This window comes from Mus pahari, chromosome 8 (assembly GCF_900095145.1).
Source record: "Mus pahari chromosome 8, PAHARI_EIJ_v1.1, whole genome shotgun sequence".
NCBI classification, from domain to species: domain Eukaryota; kingdom Metazoa; phylum Chordata; class Mammalia; order Rodentia; family Muridae; genus Mus; species Mus pahari.
In genome coordinates this window covers 24461266-24477443 of record NC_034597.1, presented here as the reverse complement: position 1 = coordinate 24477443, position 16178 = coordinate 24461266, and the positions used below count along the sequence as shown (strand labels likewise).

The window sequence follows — 16178 nt, the reverse complement described above, 5'->3', positions numbered from 1 at the left end:
ATGTATTTCCATTATGGATAGCCATGCTGTTGAAAGAGCCTTAGTATGCCCCCTGCCATATACTGTTCCCTTTGAAACCACCTTTTCTTTATCTCCTTTCTGGTTACCCTAGATCTCCTGGTACTCCTTTGATAGGCCCCTATTCTAGTTGGTTTTTTATTACTGTGATAAAACACCAGGACCAAAAGCAACTTGGGAGAGAAAATGATTTATTTGGCATATATGTTGTAGTCCATCATCAGGGGGAAGTCAAGTCAGGAACTCAAGGCAGGAATCGGGGTGTAGGAACTGAAGCAGAAACCATGGAGGAGCACTGTTTACTGGTTTGCATGCCTGCTTTCTTATATACAGAATTGTCAGGGAGTGACACCACCCACAGTGGGCTGGGCCTTTCCACATCCATCAGTAATCAGGAAAATGCCCCATAGCCTTGTGCACATTTTCTCAACTTGGAATCCCTCTTATCAAATGACTTTAGCTTGTGCCACGACAAAAATCGAAGCCACACGGACCACATTTCTAGCGGTGCCACACGAACAACGAGACAGTATAAAGGCATCCAAAAATAAAACAAGCTCTAGCTGTCTCCCCCCACTTCCCAATAAGAAAAACCATTCACCCAGAACACATGGTTCATGGCGCTGCAGTTCCAGGGGGTGTGAGTGATGTCCATGAATTTGGCAAAAACAGACGGGATGTTCATGCTGCTGTTAAAGACCATACTGGAGAGAGAAAACTTGAGGTCTTTGCAGTGAAACACCACCAACAAATCCAGGTTACAGAGAAGAATATATGCCCTGACTCCAAAGCTTTAACAACAACACAACAACAACAATAATGACCAAAAACATACACTTGTTTAGTCTTATTTCCTATTTCTTATACTATTACATAATGTGCAAAATTAACATACTTTATTTTGGAAGTCAGCTGAAGTTACAGATGTGCTCTGTCTGCCACGCCCAACGTTTTCATGGGTGCTGGGGACCACTGTCTGTACGCAAAGCACTGCCAACTGCTCCACGTTTGCAGCCTCCAGGGTTTAGGCTAGTTTTCACAGGCTCAGAACACTTATGTTAGTGTAGAGCACACACAGCGCCTGTAAACACTGAACTACTGAACAGATCATGAGATGTATCAACTATCCCTGTATTTGAAAATGTTCATATCACACCACCCTGTAGCCTGTGCTGTTTCCCTCATGGCTGATAGGGAGTTCTACTTCCTGTTGCCGCTTAGTATCATGGGAGAGGATTGGGACAGGCGTCTCTAGCTTGGGATGAGATTTAAGCCTAAATAGCTTGTAAGGCTGCTGATCTCACACTGTTTTTGCAGCGATGTAAAACTGAACAATTGCGAGTTGGAGCATAAAGTTGAAAGCCATCTGCATTGTAGTTTCTAGGTGGAGTAAACCCCAAAGCACATGCCGAAACTTTTAAAAACTATCGTACCATTTTAAAGAAATCAGGGTGAGAACACAATTCCTCCCACACTGACCTCCAACAGTGCTTTTCTATCCTTCTGTAGACCCAAGAGAGTTTTGAAGCCTTCTCCTTTAGCTTCAAGGATGTCCGTGGAATTCCTAGTGCAAGCCTGCTGGAGATGAGTGACATCAGCTTTCACTTATCTGGAAAAAAAAAGACTGTTGTATGCTCAGTTTTCTTCACTGGCTATAGAACTGTGGGAATGAGTTAACTTTGTTGTTGTTGTTGTTTTCTCTTCAGGAGGTTAAAGACAACTTTCAACTCTCTTCTTTTCTGAGATGTCATTTCCTACAGTTTTGAACACTAATTCTTTATGAATTTCACACATGCTTGGCAGTGCATCTCCAGTGTATTCATCCCCTCCAGCTCCCTCTGGATACAGTCCACGTTTCCTTCTTGTGTCCCTGCCATTCGTTTTCTTTTATCTTTCTTATTTTTAATAGTAGAATCTGGTAAGTGCCACCCATGTCCTGTGGGATCATCCGCTGGAGCATGGTCAACCTGCTGAGGACCACACAGCCCAAGATGACTGACTCTCAGTCCTCTAAGCATTGTTGGCTGTTAGTAGCTCAGGGAACATCATGGAAGAGGGAGAGCAAAGACTGTAAGAGTCAGAGGTCATGAAGGATCGGGCATCTTTGGACATGACAGGGCTGCTGTACTCATTAGCCAACAGCAGTTGTGGCTGCATGCATAAGAGTTGCTCAAGGTCAAGCCAACCAGTGTTCTATCATGGATAGAGGAAAGTCACCTGAGCTTCCATTGCCTTCTGACTTCTGTTGTTTCTGATACATCATTAGCTTAAGTCATATCAAGTGTTCCCTGTGTTTCTTTTCTTGCCCACCACTCATTGGGTAACATTATTGTTGATGTTCATGACTTTGACCATGGAGAGTCTATGTGTGTTTCCCTTCCACATGGCAATGCCCACCTGTGGAAGGAGTCTCTCTGCTCCCCAAGTGGGTGACTCCTGCCCTGGGCCTGAGTTGTTGGCTGGGCCTGAGTGTGAAACTTGCCCCACAGGAAAAGCTGGAGTTAAGGGAATGTGCATGTTGTTGTAAAGGCACAAGGCTGCAGCATCCAATCAGAGATTCCCCTCTACTCTTGTAAGTGCCTGGACCCTGCCCTTTCCCCTACTGACCCACATTATCCTGTGGGTCACCTGGGTAGAACATCATCTGCATGAATGAAGGCAGCCTGGCAGGAGAACACCCCACTTTCTCCTTTGTGTGTGTCTGTGCCTCACACTCCTTCAACCCCTAGCCCTTGGCTTTGTCTCCTCTAGGCCCCTCTGTGCCTGGCTTATCTACAAAGATGTTTCTGACTTTCTCTAAGCTTCTGCTCCAACCCAGTCTTCTCCATCCTGTGGAGACATTAAGAACTCTGCTGGGGCCATTCTTCCATATTGGTTTTCCATACATCTGCTCCCATACCTTAACCATTTAGAGAAAGGAAGCAATTTAGATTCAGTTCCTAGGGATTTGAAATTAGGACCGGGGTGCTGAGGGTTAGGATGGCAAACCACAGGGACCTGAGCCTGCTGGGCACACAGCTAGTGAACAGCAGAGGCAGAATTCAGACATGGGCGCCAGGCTGTACTTTCCCTCCGTCCCACCTGGCTCTGCTTGACCACCAAACACACAGTCCCAGGGGACCTTTTGTGAAACCCGAGTTGTCCTGCCAGTCATTGGTGAAGCAGCTCTGTCATTGGCTCAGGATGGGAAGGGCAGGCATCTGCTGACTTCCCACTTCTGCTTTCTCCAGGAAATGAAGAGAAACCCAGCACAAGTGATTCATAATGAAACACTGGTGTTGATGGCTGCCATGCGAGGCCAGGTCTTATTCTGTTCCCCTGCGCTGAGCCATTGGAGGCTGGGGATGGAAGCACCCACACCATGTGACATCCACCGGCTTTGACCGCCACCCTCCAGGTACGTCTTTCTGCTCTTGGATAAGAGAGATCAGCCAGGTGGGGGCTGTTTGCTGTGGTAGACAACCCCATGGCCTCCTGCAAAGCCAACTGTGGAGCACATGTGTGACCATCAGTACTTAGTCTGAATCCGGGGTGGCAAAGAGGAGGGATGACTGGCAGGAAGTGAACGGTGAAGGAGGTCGTTGTGGTCAGTGCCTCTCAGCAAGCACCCTTGTCGCTGGAGGGCTTTGCCACTTGTGAGCTTTGATGAGCTAACCAGGCACTGGCTCATTCCTTACACTCTGACCACGGGTTAAGTCCCTTCTTTAGACTCTGCTGAGACGTGTAAGAGTCTGCCACAGGCGGGGAAAACTAACTCTGGCTTGTGCCGCTGTCAAGGGACACTGACTGAGACACTCCCCTCATAGCCCTGGTATAGCTTCTGAAGGGTAGACCACCCACCCTGGCCTTCGGGGCAGCTGGGCAGACCCGGTCTTGCCTTTAGCTGGCCTCACCCTTGCCTGCCCCTGGATCTGGTAAGTAGATGTCTCTTAAGGTGGCATTTCTTCATTTGCGTTGTCACACTCACCCTTTGAATCCCAACATTTCTGCATAAACAGCAACATCTGGGTCACTGAGGATTGATTCTCTTCTCCTCCAAAACCCAGCTTTTGGGAACTTAATCCTTTGTCCCAGTCTTTCCGAAGTGATGACTGGGCGTCGTGTACTACCTTTCTTTAAAACTATTGAATGTATACTGAACAGGTGAAAAATAATTTCCAGCTGGATAAAGGACTGAAAAACAAGACTAAAGTACTTTTATGCTCCCATCAAATGTTGGTGAAAACTGTGGAACAGAAGCAGCCATGTTGCTGCCGATGGTTCAGTCAAATGATCCGCATGGTGGATCTGAGGCTCCACCCTGTGGTTTCAGCTATTCGTGTGGGTGGGTTGGGGGGGTTACCTATGTTATACATAGGTAACATCCATATACTGTACCAGTTTGTAGATTGGACTTGAACATCTGCAGACAAGTGTAAGGGGTGTCTTGGAACCAATCTTCAGAGCACACACTAAGGCTGAAGATAAGTTTGCCTGTGACCCAGCACACCCTTCACCACAAGGCACCACACTGGCTTCCAAGCCTTCCTGAAGGCTTTTAAGAGCAATTGACAGAATTAAAGAATTTTTTGTTTTTGTTTTTGAACTTTACTTTTTAGAGATTTTTGTATGTGAGCACTATATATCACTTCCACATTCCCTTCAAAATCCCATCTCCCCCTTTCCAAAATCTGTGGCCTCTTCTTTGTTTATAATTCTTACATATATGTGTGCACATGCACACGTGCATGCACACACACAGATAATCAACTCAGTACATTTAATGTTGCTCGTATGTACATGTGCCCAGGGCTGACCACTTGGTGACATCCTATGAGAGAGCTCATGCCTGACAGAAACTGTTCTCTGTCTCTCAGAGCCATTGACGACCTATAGCTCTTGTTGTAGGGTTGGAACCATGTGGAATTGTCCCTGTCTGTGTTGGCATGTCTACTGGTGCTGCCATTATGCTGCTCCTGCTCAGGCAACCTTAGTGTTGAGATTCATGTGCGTGTGTGTTTTCCTTATCATGTCAAGGGGACACTTCCAGCACAGACACCCTGGGCCTCTGGCTCTTACACTTCCATGCTTTCTTTTGTGATTTCCCCTGAGCCCAGGGATTGCATTGTAGATGTATCAGTTGGCATGGAGGCACTTCATAGTCCCTTATTCTCTGCATTTTGACCAGTAATAGATTTCTGTAATGATATCTGCTGCAAAAAGCAGTTCCTTCATGAGGAGTGAGAGCTGCTCTTATCTGTGGGTGTAAACATAAGTGTTTAGAAGTAATTAGAAATCATATTGTCTTAAGAAGCAACAGCAGTTTAGCTGTCTTTCTTTATATAAATTCCAGATGAGCATCTCTGCAGTGTTGCAGTGCTGTCCTAGATGAGCATCTATCTCTGCAGTGTTGCAGTGCTGTCCTAGATGAGCATCTCTGCAGTGTTGCAGCGCTGTGCTAGATGAGCATCTCTGCAGTGTTGCAGTGCTGTCNGCAGTGCTGTCCTAGATGAGCATCTCTGCAGTGTTGCAGCGCTGTGCTAGATGAGCATCTCTGCAGTGTTGCAGTGCTGTCCTAGATGAGCATCTATCTCTGCAGTGTTGCAGTACTGTCCTAGGTGAGCAACTCTGCAGTGTTGCAGCGCTGTGCTAGATGAGCATCTCTGCAGTGTTGCAGCGCTGTGTCTCTTTCTTCTCTGGTGCCATGTTAAGGATGCTTCCATTCACTCAGTGACAAACGTCCAGCACAGTTACACCCTGATTTCTTCCCACTCTCCCACTGTTCCCCACTCTTCCCCAGATCTTCTTACTTCCACTTCCAGGTCCCTTATAAATGCTCATTGATTTCCCCACATGGATGGCCAAGGGTCTCAGTTGCATTTATGCTAAGGTCTATTGTTACACAAGAGCCCTGAAGTAAATTCACCACTCATCCATATCTCTGCTTATGGCTGTTTTCTCAATTTGTCTGTTATCCCAAGCCCTAAGCAACATTGATTACTGAAGGTTTGTTTATTATAATAATAATAAATAAATAATAATAATATTATTATTTCTTTCTGGAAAGAAATTTTCTATTTTTCTTTCTTTTTCAGTACTTTGCTTTTGCACATAAATTTTAGAATCAGTTTGTGGAGCTCAACAAAAGAGCAAAGCTCATGTTCGAATGAAAATAGAATTCAGGGAGAAGTCTTGTCTTTGTGAAGACAACTCATCCAGTTCAAACATGGTTTGGCTCCCTATATAATTAGGCATTAAAAAATATCACAATAAAGTGTTACATGTTTCCTCTTAAAAACAGTATGTCTGTTGTCTAGATTGACTTTTAGCTGGCTTTTATTTTATATCATTTCAACGTTACTAAACAAAAATACTTGTGCTATTGTTGATATGCCCTGGCGTGTTATAAAGGAGTTGCTTTGGCTCTTATCTGAAGAAGAGGTTGTGGGAAGGGGGAAAGAGCAAGGCTTTGAAGCTTCTGCAGTACTGTAGGCTGGGGTGATGGTGGCTTGCCGCAAACGGATAGGAGGGGAGATAGTGTGAGCTGGGTTAGATTATAGACAATGCTTTGAGTGTAGTGTTTGAACACTTTCTAGGTGTAGACTGTGGAAGAAAAGGCAAATGGGAGTGGGTTCAGAGTGTCAGGGAGACTGGGAGTGAGTTCAGAGTGTCAGGGAGCCCAGGGCTGCCCAGTACAGAGCTGGTCAAGGGCATAGATGAAGACATGGGAGGCAGTGATGGTTCAGAAACAGCAAGGTGGAGACAGACATGGATCTGAAAATCAAGTGTTGGCCCCACCCCTCCCCCAGTCCCAGTTCATATTAACAAAACAGGCAGCTTGGTCACCTGGAGAGGGAGGGGGAGGAGCTTCCAGAGTCCATTGGCTACATCATAGTGAGCCCATCACTCGTTTTAACTACAAGAAATGCAACACATTTGCAAGTGTTATCTCCCTCCAAGTTCAAAGCACAAATGTCCAGATGGAATGATGTTTCCAGATTATTTTCCTAAGTCTTTGGCTGTTGGTCCCATCTGAAGCTCATGCCATGCAGGCTTTGCCTGCACTTGCCCAAGTCTTGCATCTCAGGGTCTAGATCTGTACTATCAAATACAAAAGATATGCCATACTTAAAATGGAGGCCAGTCCAAACTGAGATGCGCTGTACATTGGAGATGCACACTGATGCTCAGGATATTATGAATTAACATAAAAATGGGAAGTATTTTAATAATGGTAAATAATAACTATTTTGGATGTGTGACTCTAGAACCAAGCATCTGCAAGGTTCTAGGATCTAGCGCCCATACCAAACACCAAGGATGCTTAAATCATTTACTTAAAATGTCCTAATATTTGCATACAACCTATTCACACCTCCCATTTACTTTAAATGGTTTTAAGAATACTTAAAATATCAAATTCAATGCAAATGATATGTAAATAGTGGTAATACCATATTGATAAGTGATCAATGGCATGAAAGTCTATACATGTCTATTTACAGAAGCAAATTTTCCTGTATTATTTTCTGTTGCAGATACAGATCTTGCAGATGTAGAGAGCCTTCAGGGAAGCATATTTTAAAATGAGTTTAATCTATTTGTGCTTAGGACTTTTTAATGGTAGCTACAGAAAGTACAGATTATACACATAGCTTGGGCTCAGTGGCTGGCTTTATATTTGTACTGCTTAGCTCCTGTCAGAAACAGGATAATTCCTGTTCCATGGCTTCTGTGAAGAACTTGCCAGAGAAGTGTGAAGCTGCCAGCCCCACTTAATTCTAAGAAAAAAAAAGGACTGGTGGAGTTAGGGTCGCAGTAACCAGACAGGACAGTGGGTCAGAACTCATCAAAACTCCAGGCTGAGATTAGCTTCACCCCCATTCTACAGAGACTCAGAGGGAAAGAGAGGGAGTGAGGGAGGTGAAGAGGGAGGAGGAGGGGGAGAGGGAGGGAGAGGGAGNGAGAGAGAGAGAGAGAGAGAGAGAGAGAGAGAGAGCGCACCTTTTGTCTGGAGACAGTGGCAGAGCTGGGATTCGATCCTCACCATGCTTGATTGAAAGCCCGTTCACTCTGCATTGGCCAGTGCTACCTCTGTTGAAGGACTAAGATGTCCTTCAGTCACCACAGCAGAACCGTGAAGCTTCTCTTCACGTGGGTCAGATGATTACCTTGTCATCCTTTAAGAAATCATAGTCTCAGATGATGTGAAGGCAGCAAGGTTCCTGTGGCAAGGGTCTCTCTGCCAGCAGCCCTCTAACAGTCTGAGCTGCAGCAGGGTACTGCAGCAGGGTACTGCAGCGGGGTACTGCAGCGGGGTACTGCAGCGGGGTACTGCAGCGGGGTACTGCAGCGGGGTACTGCAGCGGGATACTGCAGCGGGGTACTGCAGCGGGGTACTGCAGCGGGGTACTGCGGCGGGGTGCTGCGGCGGGGTACTGCAGCGGGGTACTGCGGCGGGGTACTGCAGCGGGGTACTGCGGCGGGGTACTGCAGCGGGGTACTGCGGCGGGGTACTGCAGCGGGGTACTGCAGCGGGGTACTGCAGCGGGGTACTGCAGCGGGGTACTGCAGCGGGGTACTGCAGCGGGGTACTGCAGCAGGGTACTGGACCATGGCAGAGGCAGCTCAGGCAAAGGGAGAGGGCGATTCTGGAATTCAGCCTGATGATTTAAGAAAGACGACAACGTATGTATTTATGATACAATGTAGGGAATTATCCAATCAAGCTATTTTACCTATCAGTTATATGCTATGCTTGTATTGGAATAGAGCATGCAAATTACATTTTATCATGCTTCCTATTTCAACACAATTGGAAAACTTTCTAAATACATGTTGACCAAATTTTAAAATAATACTCTAATATCATTTTTAAAAACATATAAGATATACTTAAGGTTAATTTTTCTCCCCAGCTCATCCTCTGCCCCTGCCTCCCACCCCTCTCTCCACTTAAGTTTCCTTCTTCTCTAACCAGCATTCTTCTTTGTATCTTCGGAACTATACTGTGGCCCTCCCTGAAGGCCTTTCTTCCTTCTCTCACCATCCATATTTCCAGTTTCCTGGATTCCATAATGGATGGTTGAGAATGGTGAACTTTTAAAAATATTTCTTAGCCATCTGTATTTTGTCTGAGAACTCCCTGTACGCTTCCATAGCTCTCTGTTATTATAGTTGTTTGTTGTCTTGGTGATCAGGGCTTATTTTTTTTGTTTGTTTCTGTACATTGTAGACACAAATCGTCTGTCAGATGTCCACCTGGCAAAGCTTTCCTCCCATTCTCCAGGCTGCCTCTCCAGTCACTTAGCTATTTCTGCTGCAGCAGAGAAGAATTTAATCCTGTATAGTCTGGTCTCTTTTTCTTGGGCAGTTGGGTCCTACTCAGAAAATCCCTACCTGAACCCATATCCCGATGCACCCTCTACTCTTTCTTCTAGAGATTTTAGAGGTTCAGGTCTAACGCTGAGATCTTTGACCCACGTGCAATTGTGCAGGGTGAGAGGAAAGGATCGGGTTTCAGTTTTCTTCAGGTTGAAATCCAGGTTTCCCAGCACCATTGTTAAAGATGCTGTCTTTTCTCCCATGTGGATTTTTGATATCTTTGCTAAAGTTCAGCTATCTGTAGTTACATGGGTCCTCTATCTATGGGTCCTCTAGTCAGTTCCACTGACCTGTCTCTCTGTGTCTCTGTCTCTGTCTCTCCGTCTCTCTGTCTCTCTGTAGAGTAACTTGACACCAAGGATTTGTCCAGCAGCATTTTTATTGCTCAGGATTGCTTGGACTACTTGAGGTCTTCTGCACTTCTCTATGTATTTTATGATCTCATTAGACAGATTTCTTTGTGCAGTGGAGGTATGGTTAATGCAGAAACTCACAACTGATCAAAGTGCGGAGCATAAGTGTCTGTGGAGTGTTTAGCCATAACTGGGACATCTCTATTACACATCCCCAAGGCTCAGTGATCCCTGATGAACGAAAGGGGGGAAGAAGGATTGTAAGAGAACAAGATCTGGGAGGATCAGAGCGAGTCAGTGTCTGCTGGATACAACAGGAGCACAGAAGTCCTGAGCCCACAGCAGCTGTAGTTGCCGGTACAAGACGAAGCCAGTGAGCAATTTCGCCTGTGTGTGTGTGTGTGTGTGTGTGTGTGTGTGTGTGTGTGTGATGTCCATAAGCTCTGACCCCTGAGTAATGGTGGACAGCTGATGATTCCTGGGGGAGAGTCAGTTTTCTTTAAGGGCATGGCTCCTGGTAAGTCTGCCACACTCCAGTGGTCATGCCACATCCAGGAGTATATGAGCACCATGGATGGATTATAAAAAATAAAAGAAACAGACAGGAAATTGGAGTGGTGTGAGGTGTGAACATAATCAAAACAAATTGCATGAAATTCTCAAAGATTTAATAAAACATATCTGCAAAACCTTTGAGATACTCCGTCAGTAATGCATAAGAGTATATGCACATGGGGGGATGGGGGTATGTACTGGAGGCTGGCTGAAATGTGTAGCATCAATAATGTCTGCCGGTGTCACAGTGTCACTGTGTCCACACCTCTGTCCCTGGCTCCCTGGGACCATAAATAGAATCAGAAAGAGAGGCCCCAGGTGCAGCAGGTGAGATTAGGTTAATGTAACCTAGGCAGGGTCAAAGGTTTCAAAGGCTTTGTAGCTCGGCCCCTGTGTCTCTGCCTTGAGAACGCGTGCCTTTTAAAAGAGGAAAGAGATCCTTTGGCAGAGGTTTTCCCTCAGGCTAGGGGGAGAGTCAGGGAGATGGGAGTGGGAGGTGGAGGTGGAGGTCAGGATCTATGCTTGAGCAGCAGCTCTGAAGGAAGTGGGTAGGGCTGCCTAGGTGGCAATGGTAAGGAGAATTGCAAAGCCTTTGGGGAGAAGACATCCTCTAACCAAGGGTGGGTGGGTATCCTTCAGAGCCACTACCCTGCCATCAGTGTGCAGAGGCAGTTCCTTTCATGGACCTGTGGGCTGAATGCCCAGGCAGAGCTTGGCAGAGGAGAAGGGAGACCCATGCCCTGCAGAATAACTGTACCTCTGCTCTTGGCAAGCAGCGTATCCTGATAACCTGCCCCAAACAGTGCTTTTATACCAAGAAAGCACAACTTAACATGCCTGAATAGATTGATTTTTTTTGATATGGGCTTGATATGATTCATTCCCTAACACATGTTAATGAAATCACAGTGATATTTCATAATTGATGCCACAGTGACATTTCATAATTGATAGAAACCTATTTGAGGAAATGTAAGCCCTGGAAAGATATTCTGTTCATGAGTCATGAGAAATTGGGGAGAAATTGAGAGAGCCCTTCATATTACAGTCAGTGTGGTAACTCCAGTTGTGAGGAGCTGGGATCTGGAGAGGGAGGGGTTATCTCTGGTGTCCAGAGGACCCCTGTGGTCAGTCTGCTGCAGGGGTGGCTGAGTAAAGGTAGAGGGTCATGACGGGTAGACGTGGAGAGTTCCTTTGTTCAGATTCCACTGGGACCGTGGAAATGAGGCAAGGAAGATAGTAGCTCAATATTGCCTTAGGTTTGATGCTTGGGGCTGTTCCTGGAGGATATGGGAAACCATAAAAACATTTGAGTGAGTATTTTAGGCACATGATAGATCCATGTGCCTAAATCAGACAGTGTAGGGTGGAGTGGGAGGCTGTAGGCAGCCAAGCTTGCTATGACAAAGTGAGGGAAGAGCTGTAAAGTACTGATGGACAATGAGTGTAGCATCTGCCCCTAGCTGCCTGGACACACCCCACTTGGTTAGCATTGTATGGGTTCCTTGGCACCTCCCATTTCTCTTGGGTCCCACACTGCTGTGCACATAGAAAAAATAGGTCTGGTTTAAGAAATATCCCCGACACATTAACAAGTTCTCGTGGGAAACTTATTATGGTTAAACAATCATTTATCTCACAGAGGCTGAAGTCCAGGAACAGTAGTAACTGTTCTCAAAGCAGACCTGCACGGGCAAACAGCTACTTCTATTCTATAACTATGCTTCTAATAGAGAACATCTATTCAAGCACTATGGCGGGGTGCTGGTGTACTCAGGTGGGAAACTGAATCATAGAGATGGGGAGACTTTGCCCAAAGCTGGAGTCCCACCAGGTTTGGCCAAGAAAGCATCATGGGTAAAAGTTGCACCAGAAGGTGTGTGTTTTTCTCATTGAAGAGTTTTTTTTTTGTTTTTTTTGTTTTTTTGTTTTTTTAAGATTTATTTATTGTTATATGTAAGTACACTGTAGTTGTTTTCAGACACACCAGAAGAGGGCATCGGATCTCATTGCAGATGGTTGTGAGCCACCATGTGGTTGCTGGGATTTGAACTCAGGACCTTTGGAAGAGCAGTCAGTGCTCTTACCCACTGAGCCATTTCACCAGCCCCATTGAAGAGTTTTGAGAAAGCAGCATCTCCAGGTCCAGGTTTGCTTGGTGCAATAGAAAAACGCTCTCTTCCAGCGTGAAAGCTACAACTCCCAGTGACTGCGGAGGGTTAGCTCTTCTTTGGCGGTACGTTTGATGATGGCCCATGCTTGGTCGTGTTTCATGATCTCTGAGAATTAAGAGGTACTCAGTTCTCAGAAGTCGAGCATGTGAACTCCCAGGCATGCCTCACCATTTAGCCTTTCTTCCCCTGAATTCTGACCAAGTTATATGGCACGTCGAATACGCGAAACAGAATGGATGTATAACCACCCAAGCTATCTAGAAAGGTCCCAGACTGGTGACGTCAGAGTATATGCATTGTGCTTCTCCCAGAGGGTGACAAGTAAGATGGGGACAGCTGAGTCTAGAGACCTGTGTGACATGCTCCTGCTTTCGGCCCTACACCTACCCTATGCACAGAAGCAGACATACTATGGCCTCTCCCGTGCTGCCATAGACACTGTTCTATCCCTGTGAAGAGACACCAGGCAACTTATAGAGGAAAACACTTAATTGGGGGCTCACTTACAGCTTTGGAGGGTTGAGTCCATGATGACCATGGCGGGGAGCATGGCAGCAGACAGGCATGCATGGCACTGGAGCAGTAGCTGAGAGCTCACATGTGAGTTACAAGGAGGAGGCAGAGAGATGATGGTGGGTGAGAAGAGGGGGGGTAGGGGGGAGAAGGAGAGGGAAAGAGGGTGAGAGAGATTACTGGTCATGGAGTAGACTTTTGAAACCTTAAAGCTCACTCCAAGTGACACACTTCCTTCAAGAAGGCCATACCTCATAATCCTTCCCAAATAGGTCCACTACCTGGGGAAACATTCAGACATACGCACCCATGGGGCCATTCAAATTCAAACCACTCCACATACTTTCAATTTCCCTAACTGGCTTACTTCTGCTCTTGATTCTTCAGAGCCTCTTTTCCTATCTCCTACTGTCTTCCCAACCCCAGATCACCCCAGACTGACGACAGCTCCTTCTCTCAGAGTAGACTCTGCCCTCCTCCCAGGGCTACTTCTGGCTTTGTATCTGAGCACCACTTTCCCTGACTCCTACTCCTGAGGCTGTGCACAATAGGAGCATGGGTCTGGGCCCTCAGAAGCCAGCAGAAGTCTTCTGTAAGATGCTTATCTCTTTCTTTACTGAGATCACCCCAGAGAAGACTTACGGGACTAGGGCCTGTCAGCTAGGCATTCTCAGCCTATGTGTGGCCCTCGCTGCTGCAGGCCTCCTCTGCTCTGGTTTCTTTCTGGGAATGAGACTATGTTCTCAGATGCTTGCCCTGCCTGAATGGCCTGTCTTCTTGCCTCAGCTGTGCATCCCAGAGGGGAACTGTGGTCCAGCATGGCACTCAGAGCAGCCTTTTCAGGTCTCCACACACTACTCAGGCTGGACCACAGGTCAATCCATATCTTTAGGCAGCCTTGTCTTTGCCCAACATCTATGACACTGGACTTTGAGGTGTGAATTTCGATGATGGTGCTCCTTCCATGGCCAATAATCCTATAACTCAGCATGAAGAGTCTGGCAAGAAGAGTTTAGTCCATTGGCGTAGGCTGCAAGGCAGTGACTAGTGCTAAATGTGCTGGGGCCACTGGAGGGAGAGGGGTTCCTGCTCAGAGCCTGGTTGACTGTGGTCTTACCTGGGGTCAAGAGCACTTGGTAACAACTTTGAAATGTCAGCCTGGGCATCCCTGCAATGCAGCTGGTGAGAGTATCCCAGGAGGTCTCAGGCATATTCCTTCGAGGGTTGACCGCTGTGCCAAGCCAGCCTGGAGTGAAGGTGGGAGGGGGGAGCTACAGCCTCAGTGACACAGGGGTTTGCCTTTGATCCTGGTGCTTGCTAGCAGTTTGGTTTCAGATCCATCAGTTCCCCTCTGGAATCAAGAATTCTCAGTCTCACACAGCCCTCCAGACAATGGGAATAATGACCCTTGCGTAGTAGATTTTCTGTGTTTAGCGAACACTGGCCACTCTGTTGGAAGATCTGAGGCAATGTTTTCTAAGACTCAGTGAGGCTAAGCAACATGCCAGCTTCTATGGTGAAGAGGCTAATGGTTGGGAGCTGAGACTATTGTCATCAAGCTATTCGTAGCTTATGCCATAGCTAAGAGTCAGGGTCTCAGCCAGGGAACCAGTCCTTGGCCATTTTTGGCAATGTGGAAGTTGATACACATACCAAGATACAAAGCCAGCCCCTTCTGCAGGATATGGAGAGTTCCTGTGTTCAGTTGCTGTTGCAAAAACCACAGAGGTGTGTACACTGGCCTTAAGTGCATTGAGGTCTGGAATTAGAAAAAGGAAGTCTTCAGTCTTTATAAGTTTCTGCAGACCTGACTGGTTCCTGACAAGAGTGGCCTACTTAGTCTTTAGGGGAATTCCAGAGTTTCTGGGAACAACCTGAACTACATCCCTCTTCTGCAGCCTGTGAAGCAGATTGTAGAGTCCTGGCTCTGCCGTTCTCTCCCAGGGTACATATGGCACTTGGCTTGGGTAGGAACTGGGAATTCTTGCTCCCTGCAGGGGTGTGGGGAAGCACCAATGGGTTTTATGGAGTCATCTGAGAGGTCAAGTCTTGAGGTGACCTGGTCCTTGCCTTGTTCCACCTGAGACCCCAGATGTAGATCTTCCCTGGGATCTTCTTGCCTTGCTTCTCCTCTGCTCTTTGGTAAGGCCATTTGTTCCATCAACATCTGATGTGTCCCCTGCTATCGGTTTATAGTCTGGGGGGACAGTACTCCCATTTTGGGTGTTGCTCATTTTTGTTAATCCTTACAACCAGCCCTGCCTTGGTGAACTCTCAGACTCACTTGTACATGGTTTCGTGACATCCATCCAGACCAGCTCCTTGCTGGGATCAAACCTGAGACCTGACAGACCCAGTGGCCAGGCCAGGAGGAAGTGATGCAGGAGAGAAGTGGGGTCTTGTGTGGGACTGGAACATTTTAACTTGCTTTGGGGCTGGACCCTAAAGACTAATTAAATATCACACTGCAGAGTGAAGGATGCTGTGATGCTGCGGGCAAGACAAATGGGTGTTTTTTTGGACAGTGAGTGTATGCTGGACTCAGGGGCTGATGCCTGGGCTTCACAACAGGGACAGAAGAGGCCTAGAGGGAGCTCCTAGCTCAGCATGCAAGCCTAGCATGCTCTTGCAAGCCCTGAAGACAGCTCAGGCTCCAGGCTAATAGAGAGCCATGCTGCTCTAGGCCCTGGACCACATTTTCCAGGAATTCTGAGGCTCTTGCCAACACTACAAATTCTCCTTGTGTTCTCCACACCACTTTTCTCCTATTGTCTGGTCTTGTTACTGGGGCTCACTGTGTGACCCTTCTCTTTTAAAGACGGTGCTGCCCAGAACTTTTTGTTTATCAACCTGTAACTGATTTCCCATTACTCTTTTGATTCAATGCCTGCCACAATGTGGCAAATGTTCTGCCTTCTCTGGCTGGAAGAGATTTCATATGTCTCTGTGAAGGAATGGGCTATATAAGCACACTGTCTTAGTCAGGGTTTCTATTCCTGTACAAACATCATGACCAAGAAGCAGGTTGGGGAGGAAAGGGTTTATTTGGCTTACTTTTCCATACTGCTGTTGATCACCAAAGGATTCAGGACTGGAACTCAAGCAGGTCAGAAAGCAGGAGCTGATACAGAGGCCATGGAGGGATGTTCTTTACTGGCTTGCCTCCCCTGGCTTGCTCAGCCTGCTCTCTTATAGAACCAAG

The 16178-nt window shown here is 46.7% G+C and overlaps 1 protein-coding gene across 1 annotated transcript in view; it reads left to right on the top strand.

Moving 5' to 3' along the window:
• Positions 1-3304: 3304 nt before the first annotated feature.
• Wdfy4 (WDFY family member 4) overlaps positions 3305-16178 on the top strand; it is a 237520-nt gene continuing 224646 nt past the window's right edge. Inside the window, exon 1 of the mRNA XM_029541917.1 lies at positions 3305-3415. The gene's annotated coding sequence lies outside the window, so the exon portion shown is untranslated. The remainder of the gene's footprint in view (positions 3416-16178) is intronic.